Source organism: Mus caroli, unplaced genomic scaffold, assembly GCF_978045245.1.
Source record: "Mus caroli unplaced genomic scaffold, Mus_caroli_1 scaffold_1, whole genome shotgun sequence".
NCBI classification, from domain to species: Eukaryota; Metazoa; Chordata; class Mammalia; order Rodentia; family Muridae; genus Mus; species Mus caroli.
This window is the reverse complement of record NW_028227256.1, coordinates 24,518,139-24,530,467: the sequence shown is the minus strand read 5'-3', so window position 1 is coordinate 24,530,467 and position 12,329 is coordinate 24,518,139. Positions and strand designations below refer to the sequence as shown.

General features: G+C 37.6%; 1 long non-coding RNA gene across 2 annotated transcripts in view; it reads left to right on the top strand.

The window, feature by feature from the left end:
• LOC110301147 (uncharacterized) overlaps positions 1-12,329 on the top strand; it is a 180,494-nt gene that overhangs the window by 25,631 nt on the left and 142,534 nt on the right. For both annotated transcript variants that reach the window (XR_015046666.1, XR_002378687.2), the window contains one exon: positions 8,207-8,334. This is a non-coding gene — a long non-coding RNA (uncharacterized LOC110301147). The remainder of the gene's footprint in view (positions 1-8,206; positions 8,335-12,329) is intronic.

Below are 12,329 nucleotides of genomic sequence, written 5' to 3'. Positions count from 1 at the left end.
ACTCAAGGAAACAGTTCAGGATGATACTTACACTGCCATTATATTGTATTATATCTTCACTCTCAGATTCTCTTCTTTTCAGCTCTATTCATGGATTTTCTTTTATTCTATACAATCTTCCAAAATTTTAGCCTAATAAAAGCTCATTAACAAATAATTTTCCCAAATATGGAAGCAATAATATCGCATCTATAAAGTACTAGTATACTATGTAAGATATTTAATTTTTCATGTTTTAAAGCCAATTAAACATCAAAAGCCTTTACCTTTTAACTGGTAATGTTGGCTTTATCTCAGAAACAGAGGGTTTAATTAGCATAGACTATTCAATAAATATAATAAACCATATAAATACATATAAATAGATGCATAAAATGCTTTTGAAAAACTCCATTATAATTTTATGATAAAAAAAATCCTAGAGAGATAGAAAGAATTGGACAGAAGGGAACATACTCCAACACAATAAATATATTTTATTAATTATATATTTCACATAATATAAAACATTAGCTACCATTATCTTAAATGGAAAATAACTGAAAGCAATTCCATTATTCACAGTAATGAGAAAGGGCTGGAAATACTTGACTGAGAAATACAGGTAGAGATTGGAATTAAAAGAATACAAACAGGAAAAAAAACTAAATTAAGTTATCCTTTTATGCATATGGTATAATATAACAAATCCAAAGATAGCTCCTGAAATTATCTAGAAAATATTAACAATTTTAGCAAAGTGTCAGTTTTTAAATCAACTTGGAAAAATCTGTAGTCTTTTTCTAAATCCAACAATAAATATGCTGAGAAAGAGATCACAGATGCACTCACATTTACAACAGCATTAAAGAGAAGAAAATAACTTGAAATACACTTAACCTTGGAGGTGAAAAACCTCTATATTAAAACCTTCAAATCCCTAAAGAAAGAAATTTAGAGAAGCATTACACATATATCTTGTATACATCAATCTATAGAATTAAACTTTTGAAAAGGATCACTGTAACAAATGTTATTTACATATTTATTTTAATCCCATGAAAATACTGACAATTCTTCACAGGAAAATATCCTGAAGTTCATACAAACGATAAAAAGGCACAGGTTATCCAAAGCAATTCCAAGCAAAAATGATACTGGAATATTTGCTATTACATCCTGAGATGTTTAACAATGGCAGCATGACTTGTGGTGGTGGTGCTAGGTCCTGACTCAGCAGCTGCTAGGTCTCTGAATGAAGCTTAGTGGTATTGCCAGTGCACTAATATTTCTCCTGTTTTGTTTAATTAAAAATGAGAAGCTAGAAAGGGGTCATGGGGCTTTGTGTTCCTTAGAATTCTTTCTGCTGTCTGGGATTATAGACATCTCTGGGGACCCTAAGACAATTGAAATGCTGGCCAAATCCTGGGAGAGCTGGCTCCCTGTCCAGGCTTTGTGGTACTATCTGGGGTTAGAAGAGTGCAGGCCCAGTAGAATCAATCTGTGAGGCTGCACCACCTGGGGCTAGCTGCTTTGATGCTTTCCTGGATGCAGGATTTGAGGAAACACCTGTTCTTGGCATGATTATGAAACAGAATGTAAAGTTAAGGCATTTAGGGTATACAACCCTTGGGTATAAATTTGAAATATTTAAGCCCAAGGTCTTGATAGGTGGGAAAGGGAAGTCCCCAAATCAGGGAACTTGGTAGGGATCCTCCCCTGAAGAATAGGCTGGTGGGGAAACGGACTGCTGATTGACAGTTCTTATCTGGAGTCCATTGGACTTGTGAGGGGTGGACCCAGGTGGATTTCCTAAAGCTTAGAAGAATGCTTTTAAGTTTACAAAAGTAGATAACATTCAGACATTTAGCTCCACCATTGTTTACAATTTATACTGCATCCCACATACTCATACCTTTTTGTTATGGTAGAAACTTTTTCCATTGTTTTGGGATAAAAACAGGAACAATCCTTCAGGCAAGATCTTGGAAGACAGAATATTTCCATGAAGCAGAAAGGGCAAAAGATCACTTAGCCCTGATTTTCAGTAGGATTGCAAATCCTACTGAGGTTCTTTTTACTTTTACCCAGAAGATAGGATGTATATAGATTTAGCACAATGAGAAGTCCCTTTTTAATTACACACTTAAAAGACAACCAAAGGAAAGTGAAAATCTTGAGATTGTGACTATGGTATTAGTGGGTCATATTGTAGAAGGTTTACAAGAATTAGAATATTTGTCAGAACTTCATTAATTAATATTAAAAATCTGAGCTTTGAAGTCTTAAAACAACAGAACCCTAGCAGGGACAAGTCAGAAGCATGTTTAAAATACCTTTCTTATATATTAAGTCACTTTCTTCTTACTATATAAGCTTTCACATCCTGCAACCTTCATAATTTGCAATGATTCACGTCAAGCACCCTCTAAGAACCATAAACACTTTCTTTTTTTTCATCAATTTTTATTAGATATTTTCTTCATTTATATTTCAAATGCTATCCTGAAAGTCCCCTATACCCTCCCCCTGTCCTGCCCTCCCTACCCACCCACTGCCACTCCTTGGCCCTGGCATTCCCCTGTACTGGGGTATATAAAGTTTGCAAGACCAAGGGGCCTCTCTTCACAAAGATGGCCTACTAGGTCATCTTCTGCTACATATGCAGCTAGAGACACGAGCTCTGGGGGTACTGGTTAGTTCATATTGTTGTTCCGCCTATTGGGGTTGCAGACCCCTTTACTCCTTGGGTACTATCTCTAGCTCCTCCATTGGGGGCCCTGTGTTCCATCCAATAGATGACTGTGAGCATTCACTTCTGTATTTGCCAGGCACTGGCATTGCCGCACACAAGACAGCTATATTAGGATCTTTTCAGTAAAATCTTGCTGGTATATGCAATAGTGTCTGTGTTTGGTGGCTGATTATGGGATGAATCCCCGGGTGGGGTAGTCTCTTGATGGTCCATCCTTTCATCTTAGCTCCAAATTTTGTCTCTGTAACTCCTTCCAAGGGTATTGTTCCCTATTCTAAGGAAGAATGAAGAATCCATACATTGGTCTTCCTTCTTTGTGATTTTCTTGTTTTTTTACAAATTGTATCTTGGGTATTCTAAGTTTCTGGGCTAATATCCACTTATCAGTGAGGGCATATCAATTGACTTCTTTTGTGATTTGGTTACCTCACTAAGGATGATATCCTCCAGATACATCCATTTGCCCAAGAATTTCATAAATACATTGTTTTAAATAGCTGAGTAGTACTCCATTGTGTAAATGTACCACAGTTTCTGTATCCATTCCTCTGTTGAGGGACATCTTCATTCTTTCTAGCTTCTGGCTATTATGAATAAGGTTGCTATGAACATAGTGGAGCATGTGCCCTTATTACCAGTTGGAACATCTTCTGGGCATATGCCCTGGAGAGGTATTGTTGGATCTTCTGGTAGTACTATGTCCAATTTTCTGAGGAACCACCAGACTGCTTTCCACAGTGGTTGTTCAAGCTTGCAATTCCACCAGCAATGGAGGAGTATTCCTCATTCTCCACATCCTTGCCAGCATCTGCTGTCATCTGAATTTTTGATCTTAGACATTCTGACTGGTGTGAGGTGGAATCTCAGGGTTGTTTTGATTTGCATTTCCCTGATGATTATGTTGAACATTTTTTCAAGTGCTTCTCAGCCCTTTGGTATTCCTCAGTTGATAATTCTTTGTTTAGCTCTGTATCCCACTTTTAAAAAATTTTATTAGGTAGTTTCTTCATTTACATCTCCAGTGCTATCCCAAAAGTCCCCTACACTGTTCCCACCCACTCCCCCACCCACCCACTCCCACTTCCCAGCCCTGGCGTTCCCCTGCACTTAGGCATATAAAGTCTGCAAGACCAATGGGCCTCTCTTTCCACTGATGGCCGACCAGGCCATCCTCTGATACATATGGAGCTAGAGACATGAGCTCCGGGGGGACACTGGTTAGTTCATATTGTTGTTCTCAGCTCCTTGGAAACTTGCTCAAGATCCTCCATTGGGGGCTCTGTGATCCATCCAATAGTTGACTGTGAGCATCCACTTCTGTGTTTGCCAGGCCCCGGCAGAGTGAGGTAACCTAATCACAAAACAACTTACATATATGTACTCACTGATAAGTGGATATTAACCCAGAAACTTAGAATACCCAAAATATAGGATACAATTGGCGAAGACATGAGACTCAGGAGGAACGAAGACCAGGGTGTGGAATCTTTGCCCTTCTTAGAATTGGGAGTGGAACGCCCATGGAGGGAGTTGCAGAGATGAAGTTTGGAGCTGAGATGAAGGGGTAGACCATCTAGAGATTGCCATATCCGGGGATGCATCCCATAATCAGCCTCCAAACGCTGACACCACTGCATATACTAGCGGGATTTTGCTGAAAGGACCCTGGTATAGCTGTACCCCACTTTTAAAATTTTTTTAATTAGGTATTTTCCTCATTACATTTCCAATGCTATCCCAAAAGTCCCCCATATCCCCACCCCACCCCCCTCCTCCTATAGGATTGCAGATCCCTTTAGTTCCTTGAGTATTTTCTCTAGCTCGTCCATTGGGGGCCCTGTGATCCATCCAAAAGCTGACTGTGAGTGTCCACTTATGTGTTTGCTAGGCCCCGGCATAGTCTCACTAGAGACAGCTATATCAGGGTCCTATCAGCACACTTTTTAATGGTATTATTTGAACTTCTGGAGTCCAGCTGCATGAGCTCTATGTATATATTGGATATTAGTCCACTATCAGATTTAGGATTGGTAAAAATCCTTTCCCAATTTGTTGGTGGCCATTATGTCTTATTGACAGTATCTTTTGCTTACAGAAGCTTTGCAATTTTATGAGGTCCCATTTGTCGATTCTTGATATTACAGCACAAGCCATTGCTGGTCTGTTCAGAAATTTTCCCCTATGTCCAAATCTTCGAGGCTTTTTCCCACTTTCTCCTCTATAAATTTCAGTGTCTCGTTTTATATGGAGGTCTTTGATTCATTAGACTTGAGCTTTGTACAAAGAGATAAGAATGGATCAATTCAAATTCTTCTCTATGATAACTGCCAGTTGTGCCAGCACCATTTGTTGAAAATGCTGTCTTTTTTCCACTGGATGGTTTTTGGGCCATTTTTTTGTCAAAAATCAAGTGACCATAAGTGTGTGCGTTCATTTCTGTGTCTTCAATTCTATTCCATTGATCTACCTGTCTGTTGCTGTACCAGTACCATGCAGATTTTATCACAGTTGCTCTGTAGTAGAGCTTGAGGTCAGATATCGTGATTCCACCAGAGGTTCTTTTATTGTTGAGAATATTTTTGCTATCCTAGGTTTTTTTGTTGTTCTAGATGAATTTGCAAATTGCCCTTCCTAACTCAGTGAAGAATTGATTTGAAAGTTTGATGAGGATTGCATTGAATCTATAGATTGCTTTGGCAGGATAGCCTATTTTACTATATCAAATCCTCCATAAGCACTTTCTTCTATCCTCAAAACTTAAGCTTCTCTATCATTAGACTGTACATAAACTTTACACTTGTTTTTGTACCCAATGATTCACCATGAGACTCAGGTGATACAAGAAACACCACAAAGCAAGTGCCTTTGAATAAAAGAGTAGTGAAATGTTACTGGGAAGCTTGTTTTCTGAATCTGGTAGCAAGGTAGACTGTGTCTAAACCCAGCAGCAGGGGCTCTAGGAAAGTGAAGCCTATGGCATGAGCTTAGCACATGAAGAGTACTGAGAAGGCAGTTGAAACCTTGCTCTCTGCAGTTAAACTGACAAATCTTGCACCATTTTACCTGAGAAGGATACATTTCACCTGTGTAAGCAGAAAATGCAGAACAAGGTTCTGAGATCTATTTAAAATGACAGAGGCTTACCAACTACTTGGTCATTCATCCAAAATTAAAGGTTTCTCTCTGGTTTGTAGGGTGTCTATCTTTGGCTGTTAGACCCAGGAAATTTGATAGACTTTTCTGTAAATCAGAAATTTTGAAGGGCTATGCTACTTTGTCTAGGCAAAGTGAGTCAGACAACTTCCCAGTGCACTGACTGTCTACAGTTTGGATAGTGTGATGTCAGCAGTCGAGATGAAGGGCATGTATATGCAAGCATCCAGCTCTATGGTATTTAAAGCATGCTTGAGTTGGACAGTCTTCTCTTCCCATCTTTGTTCAAGTAGATTAGGGGTGCTGTGAGGAGCTGCTGTGTCTATCATGAAAAGCTTATTTATCAAACACCTTTAATGCCATATTCTGCAGATCTTTGAAGTGTTTGAGGATCATCTTTCTATATAAAGTAAAACTTGATAGACAAACTTTCTTCATTTCTATGGTTTATTTTCTGCTTAACTTTGAAAACATGAGTCACGCCAAGGTATTTTATATTATTTGTGACTATTGAGAAGGGTGTTGTTTCCCTAATTTCTTTCTCAGCCTGTTTATTCTTTGTGTACAGAAAGGCCATTGACTTGTTTGAGTTAATTTTACATCCAGCTACTTCATTGAAGCTTTTTATCAGGTTTAGGAGTTCTCTGGTGGAATTTTTAGGGTCACTTATGTATAACATCATATCATCTGCAAAAAGTGATATTTTGACTTATTCCTTTCAAATTTGTATCCACTTGATCTCCTTTTGTTGTCTAATTGCTCTGGCTAGGACATCAAGTACAATGTTGAATAGGTAGGGAGAGAGTGGACAGCCTTGTCTAGTCCCTGATTTTAGTGGGATTGCTTCCAACTTCTCACCATTTACTTTGATGTTGGCTACTGTTTTGCTGTAGATTGCTTTTATCATGGTTAGGTATGGGCCTTGAATTCCTGATCTTTCCAAGACTTTTGTCATGAATGGGTGTTGGATTTTGTCAAATGCTTTTTCAGCATCTAACGAGATGATCATGTGGTTTTTGTCTTTGAGTTTGTTTATGTACTGGATTATGTTGATGGATTTCCATATATTGAACCATCCCTGCATCCCTGGGATGAAACCTACTTGGTCAGGATGGATGATTGTTTTGATGTGTTCTTGAATTCGGTTAGCAAGAACTTTATTGAGGATTTTTGCATTGATATTCATAAGGGAAATTGGTCTGAAGTTCTGTATCTTTGTTGGGTCTTTTTGTGGTTTAGGTATCAGAGTAATTGTGGCTTCATAGAATGAGTTGGGTAGAGTAACTTCTGTTTCTATTTTGTGGAATAGTTTGTGAAGAACTGGGATTAGATCTTCTTTGAAGGTCTGATAGCACACTGCACTAAACCTATCTGGTCCTGGGCTTTTTTTGTTTGGGAGACTATTAATGACTGCTTCTATTTCTTTAGGGGATATAGGACTGTTTAGATCATTAACCTGATCTTGATTAACTTTGGTACCTGGTATCTGTCGAGAAACTTGTCCATTTCATCCAGGTTCTCCAGTTTTGTTGAGTATAGCCTTTTGTAGAAGGATCTGATGGTGTTTACCTATCTTGTTGATTTTCTCAAAGAACCAGCTCCTCGTTTGGTTGATTCTTTGAATAGTTCTTCTTGTTTCCACTTGGTTGATTTTGCCCCTGAGTTTGATTATTTCCTGCTGTCTACTCCTATTGGTGAATTTGCTTCCTTTTGTTCTAGAGCTTTTAGGTGTGTTGTCAAGATGCTAATGTGTGCTCTCTCTTGTTTCTTTCTGGAGGCACTCAGAGCTATAAGTTTTCCTCTTAGAAATGCTTTCATTGTGTCCCATAAGTTTGGGTATGTTGTGGCTTCATTTTCATTAAACTCCAAAAAGTCCTTAATTTCTTTCTTTATTCATTTCTTGACGAAGGTATCATTGAGAAGAGTTTTGTTCAGTTTCCTCGTGAATGTTGGCTTTCTATTATTTATTTTGTTGTTGAAGGTCAGCCTTAGTCCATGGTGATCTGAACTGAACAGCCTTGGGTGGGAACAGGTGTGTTTGTTGCAGTAAAGGATGTGTAGGGAGAACAGATAGAAACAAACATGGCTTGGAGTGAAGAAAAGTAATAAGGAAAAGAAATTTATTTTCATGAACTCAAATGCTTGGTGGTATATTGAGGCAAGGTTTAACATATTTAGAAGCTAAACGTACCAGAAAACAGTTCTAATGGAAGATATATGGAGCAGTCCCAAGCCTGGTACTGAGACATCCTAGTATCCCAGGAGTTCCTGAACTGAGAAGTCACAAGCTATTCATGTAAATTGTCATTCAATTGACAGGGGCCAGTACTCAAAGCATGAGCAGACATGTCTCACCTGATATCAGAAATTTTCAATGAAGCCAAGGGGGCAAGAAAAGCATCCTAGAAGATCAAAACCTCCTCCTAGGAAATAGAGAAACATTTAAGGTAAGTTAGAGAGAGAACTCACCAATCATAGGGTTGGATGGAGTATGAAGTGATATGTCGACCAGAAAATATATCTGTTGCCATATGTAGCAGGATGGTGGGCTCCCAGTGTGAATAGACAGAAGTAGAACCCCCACCCCTGAGCTCATTGCACAAATATTATGAAATATAATGCAGCAGGAGGGTATCCACAACAGGCCCATGTCAACATACGTGTCCCTGATAAATTATGCCATGCAACAGATCTGGTGAAAAGAGTCATTTGGAGGGAGGGGAGAGGAATGAGTACCTGGGGAAGGGGTAGATACAGACAGATGGACATGTGGACAGACAGACAGAAAAGAGAGAGAGCCATGATGGTAGAGAGAGGGGACATACAGAGAGAAGGAAGGGAATAGGCAACAAGGTGAGGGAACACAGAGGACATAGAGAAGCACAAAAACAGAGGGAGAGTGATTAGGGAAGGGCCCCCTCTCTCCACTGCACACACTTGGGACATGTGCTAGTGGTGCTCAGTTGATCATGACAGAAGCAGCTAGGTCCCTGAGAGCAGTTCAGTGGCATTGTCTGTGCATCAAATAATCATTCAGAAAAGCCTCTACAGAGTGTTCAAAATGCATGCATAAATTTGTACTGCCTATGCATTTTTTTTAGGTTTCATAAGCATTTGAGCTGCATATGTAGCAGAAGATGGCCTAGTCAGCCATCATTGGGAAGATAGGTCCCTTGGTCTTGAAAACTTTATATGCCCTAGTACAGGGGAATAGCAGGGCCAAGAAGTGGGAGTGAGTGGGTAGGGGAGCAGGGCGGGGGGAGGGTATAGGGAACTTTCGGGATAGCATTTGAAATGTAAATAAAGAAAATATCTAATAAAAAAGCACAAAAATGTTCAAAAGGTTTTAAATTTATTTTTCATATTTTTGAGATTATAACAATAGTCCTTCTTCATTTGCCCTTCTCATTCAAAACCAGTTAGTCAATATGCCTGTTCTTGCCCTTATAACCTCCCTTTAAAACAGTTATTTTAAAACTTGTATATCACCCAGATACCTTTTCAGGTTACTAAGTTTAAGCTTCATTTTTATTATATTCTTTTATGGAATAATACATTAATTTACATTTCAAATGTTATTGCCTTTCCTGGTTCCCCCTCCACACACCCCTATCCTATTCTCCCTCTGCCTGCTTCTATGAGTTATTGCTGTGAGAGTATTATGGAAAGATAGAACTAAGTAGATGGAAGCTACACAATGCCAAGGGTCAGGAAGTACTAATTATGGTTGCTTTAATTAGAAATAGCCTGGCCTAAACATTCATACCAACCTCACTGAATATTGCTGCAGGTGCAGCTCCTAATCCAAAATATATCCAGAAAATCCAGGACACAATGATAAGACCAAACCTAAGGATAATAAGTATAGAAGAGAGCAACGATTCCCAACTCAAAGGGCCAGTAAATATCTTCAAAAAATTATAGAAGAAAACTTCCCTAACCTAAATAAAGAGATGCCCATGCACATACAAGAAGCCTACAGAACCACAAATAGATCAGACCAGAAAAGAAACCCCTTCTGTCACATAATAATCAAAACACCAAATGCACAAAGCAAAGAAACAATATTAAAAGCAGTAAGGGGGAAAAGTCAAGTAACATAAAGACAGAGCTATCAGAATTATATCAGACTTCTCACCAGGACTGGGCTGAAGACACACAGACCCTGAGAGAACACAAATGTCAGCCCAGGCTACTATACCCAACAAAACAATCTATTACCATAGATGGATAAACCAAAATATTCCATGACAAAACCAAATTTACACAATATCTTTCCACAAATCCAGCCCTACAAAGGATAATAGACAGAAAAATCCAACACAAGGAAAGAAAATACACCTTAGAAAATGCAAGAAAGTAATCTTCTCAGAACAAATCCAAAAGAAGATAACCACACAAGCAAAATTCCAACTCTAACAGCAAAAATAACAGGAAGCAAAAATCACTGGTCCTCAATATCTTAAGTCAATGGACTCAATTCCCCAGTAAAAAGGACATAGACTAACAGGCTGGATATGTAAACATGCCCCAGCATTTTGCTGCATACAGAAAACGCACTTCAGTGACAAAAACAGACACCATCTCAGAGTAAAAGGATGGAAAAAATTCGAAGGAAATGGTCCCAAGAAGCAAGCTTGATTAGCCATTCTAATATCAAATAAAATTGAATTTCAACCAAAATTTATCAAAAAAGATAAAGTAGGACACTTCTTACTCATCAAAGGGAAAAAAATCAAAGCTTCTTTATATAAATGTTCATTTCAAATTTTATAAGATCCCTCCTGAAACATCCATAAATTATGCACATTTATTTCTATTTTTATTTGCTCAATTTAAGTCTGAGAATTAATAGTTCTTCAGACACATATTATCCAGTATTTTACCCTCTAAAATAACCATCTTCTTACCATTTCAATCTTATCATTTTTAAATTATTATTTATTAAAACACAAAAGTAATGCAATCTCACTGTAAAAAATCCTTAGTAATAAAAAACTTTAAAAGTAAAACTATCATTAAAACTGACAGTAGGATTGATATCAGATATGTAGTAGTAAATAATACCAGCCTCAAAATGAACTCTTCTTTGAAAAGAAAGAATATTGTGATATACCATTTCCTTTGTGATTTCATGAGATACACAGACTTCTGAAGCATTTGTAATGAGTAGGATGGTATTAGGTCCATAGACAAAGATAACTCTCAATTAATCCGATTAACACATCATACTATTGAGTTAATGAAGCTTTGAGATATTTTAATAAGGGGATTTCTAATTTAATTAATTCTTTTCTGAAAACACCATGCCTCATAAGTTCCCCACAGATAGGCTTTCATCATGAAAGATCTCTTCCTGGACAACTCATAAAATAGAAAATGATGTAAGATGCATTCTCAATGTCTTTTTAATAAAATTGTCCTTGAAGAATACACAGGAATGGAGAAAGGATCATTGGATTCATTTTACTATTAAGAGAATTCAAAATATACATCAGAAATTCCCAAATTGACCATATCTCTGGTCAAAATTTATAGTGGAAATATAATATGCATTCTCAAAGATCACTTAGATTTTATCATTTGCTTTTTAAATTTCATTATATTTTCACTGTCTTTTTTCTCATTCCACCCTAAATCTTTCATTGTCCAAAATGTATTGGGCATCTTTGTGCTTGGTGTGTGTGAGTCTCTGTGTCACAGTGTGGTCATGGAAGTCAGAGGAAAAGTTTATTGTGTAGGCTGTCTATATCCACATTTATTTTGGTTTGAAGATTAAGCTCAGGTCCTCAGTATATCTCAGTGTCTCTGTAAATATATATCCAAATAAGCATAAATAATTTTGCAAATATTATTTATATATACATATATATCAAAATGAATAATTTATAAACTTTAAATATGTCTTACATGTATATTTAGAAAGAATGTAATAGAAATAACCATGTATGTATAACTATATATAAAGCTTCATTTAAAACGTTAAACCCACATGCACAGGAGTCATTTTCTGCTGACATGTTCATTTTTGAACAAAACTAACAAGTCCCTTATTCCTAGGCATTCGGTAGCCACTTCTTGGAGAGATGACATTTGATTTCTGTTGATGCCATTTCTCCAACCTTCATGCTTAGTCACCTGGAATGTTTAGTTTCACCCACACTCTTCTTACAGGCTCCTCTTTGCTTCCAGATAACTGTTCTGTCACAGAGACCATTTGTATCCCATTTGTATCCTCCTGATTCTGTGCCCCATAGGGTTCTAGGTTGGTTTTAAATTTTCATGAACTTAAAAGATGTTTATACACACAGACAGACACACATGAGAGAGAGAGAGAGAGAGAGAGAGAGAGAGAGAGACAGAGAGAGAGAGAGATTCCTTTAAATATAATTGCAAAGAAGTTTTGTGTTTAAGTATAAATGACAGTTTCCTATTCCTGCTG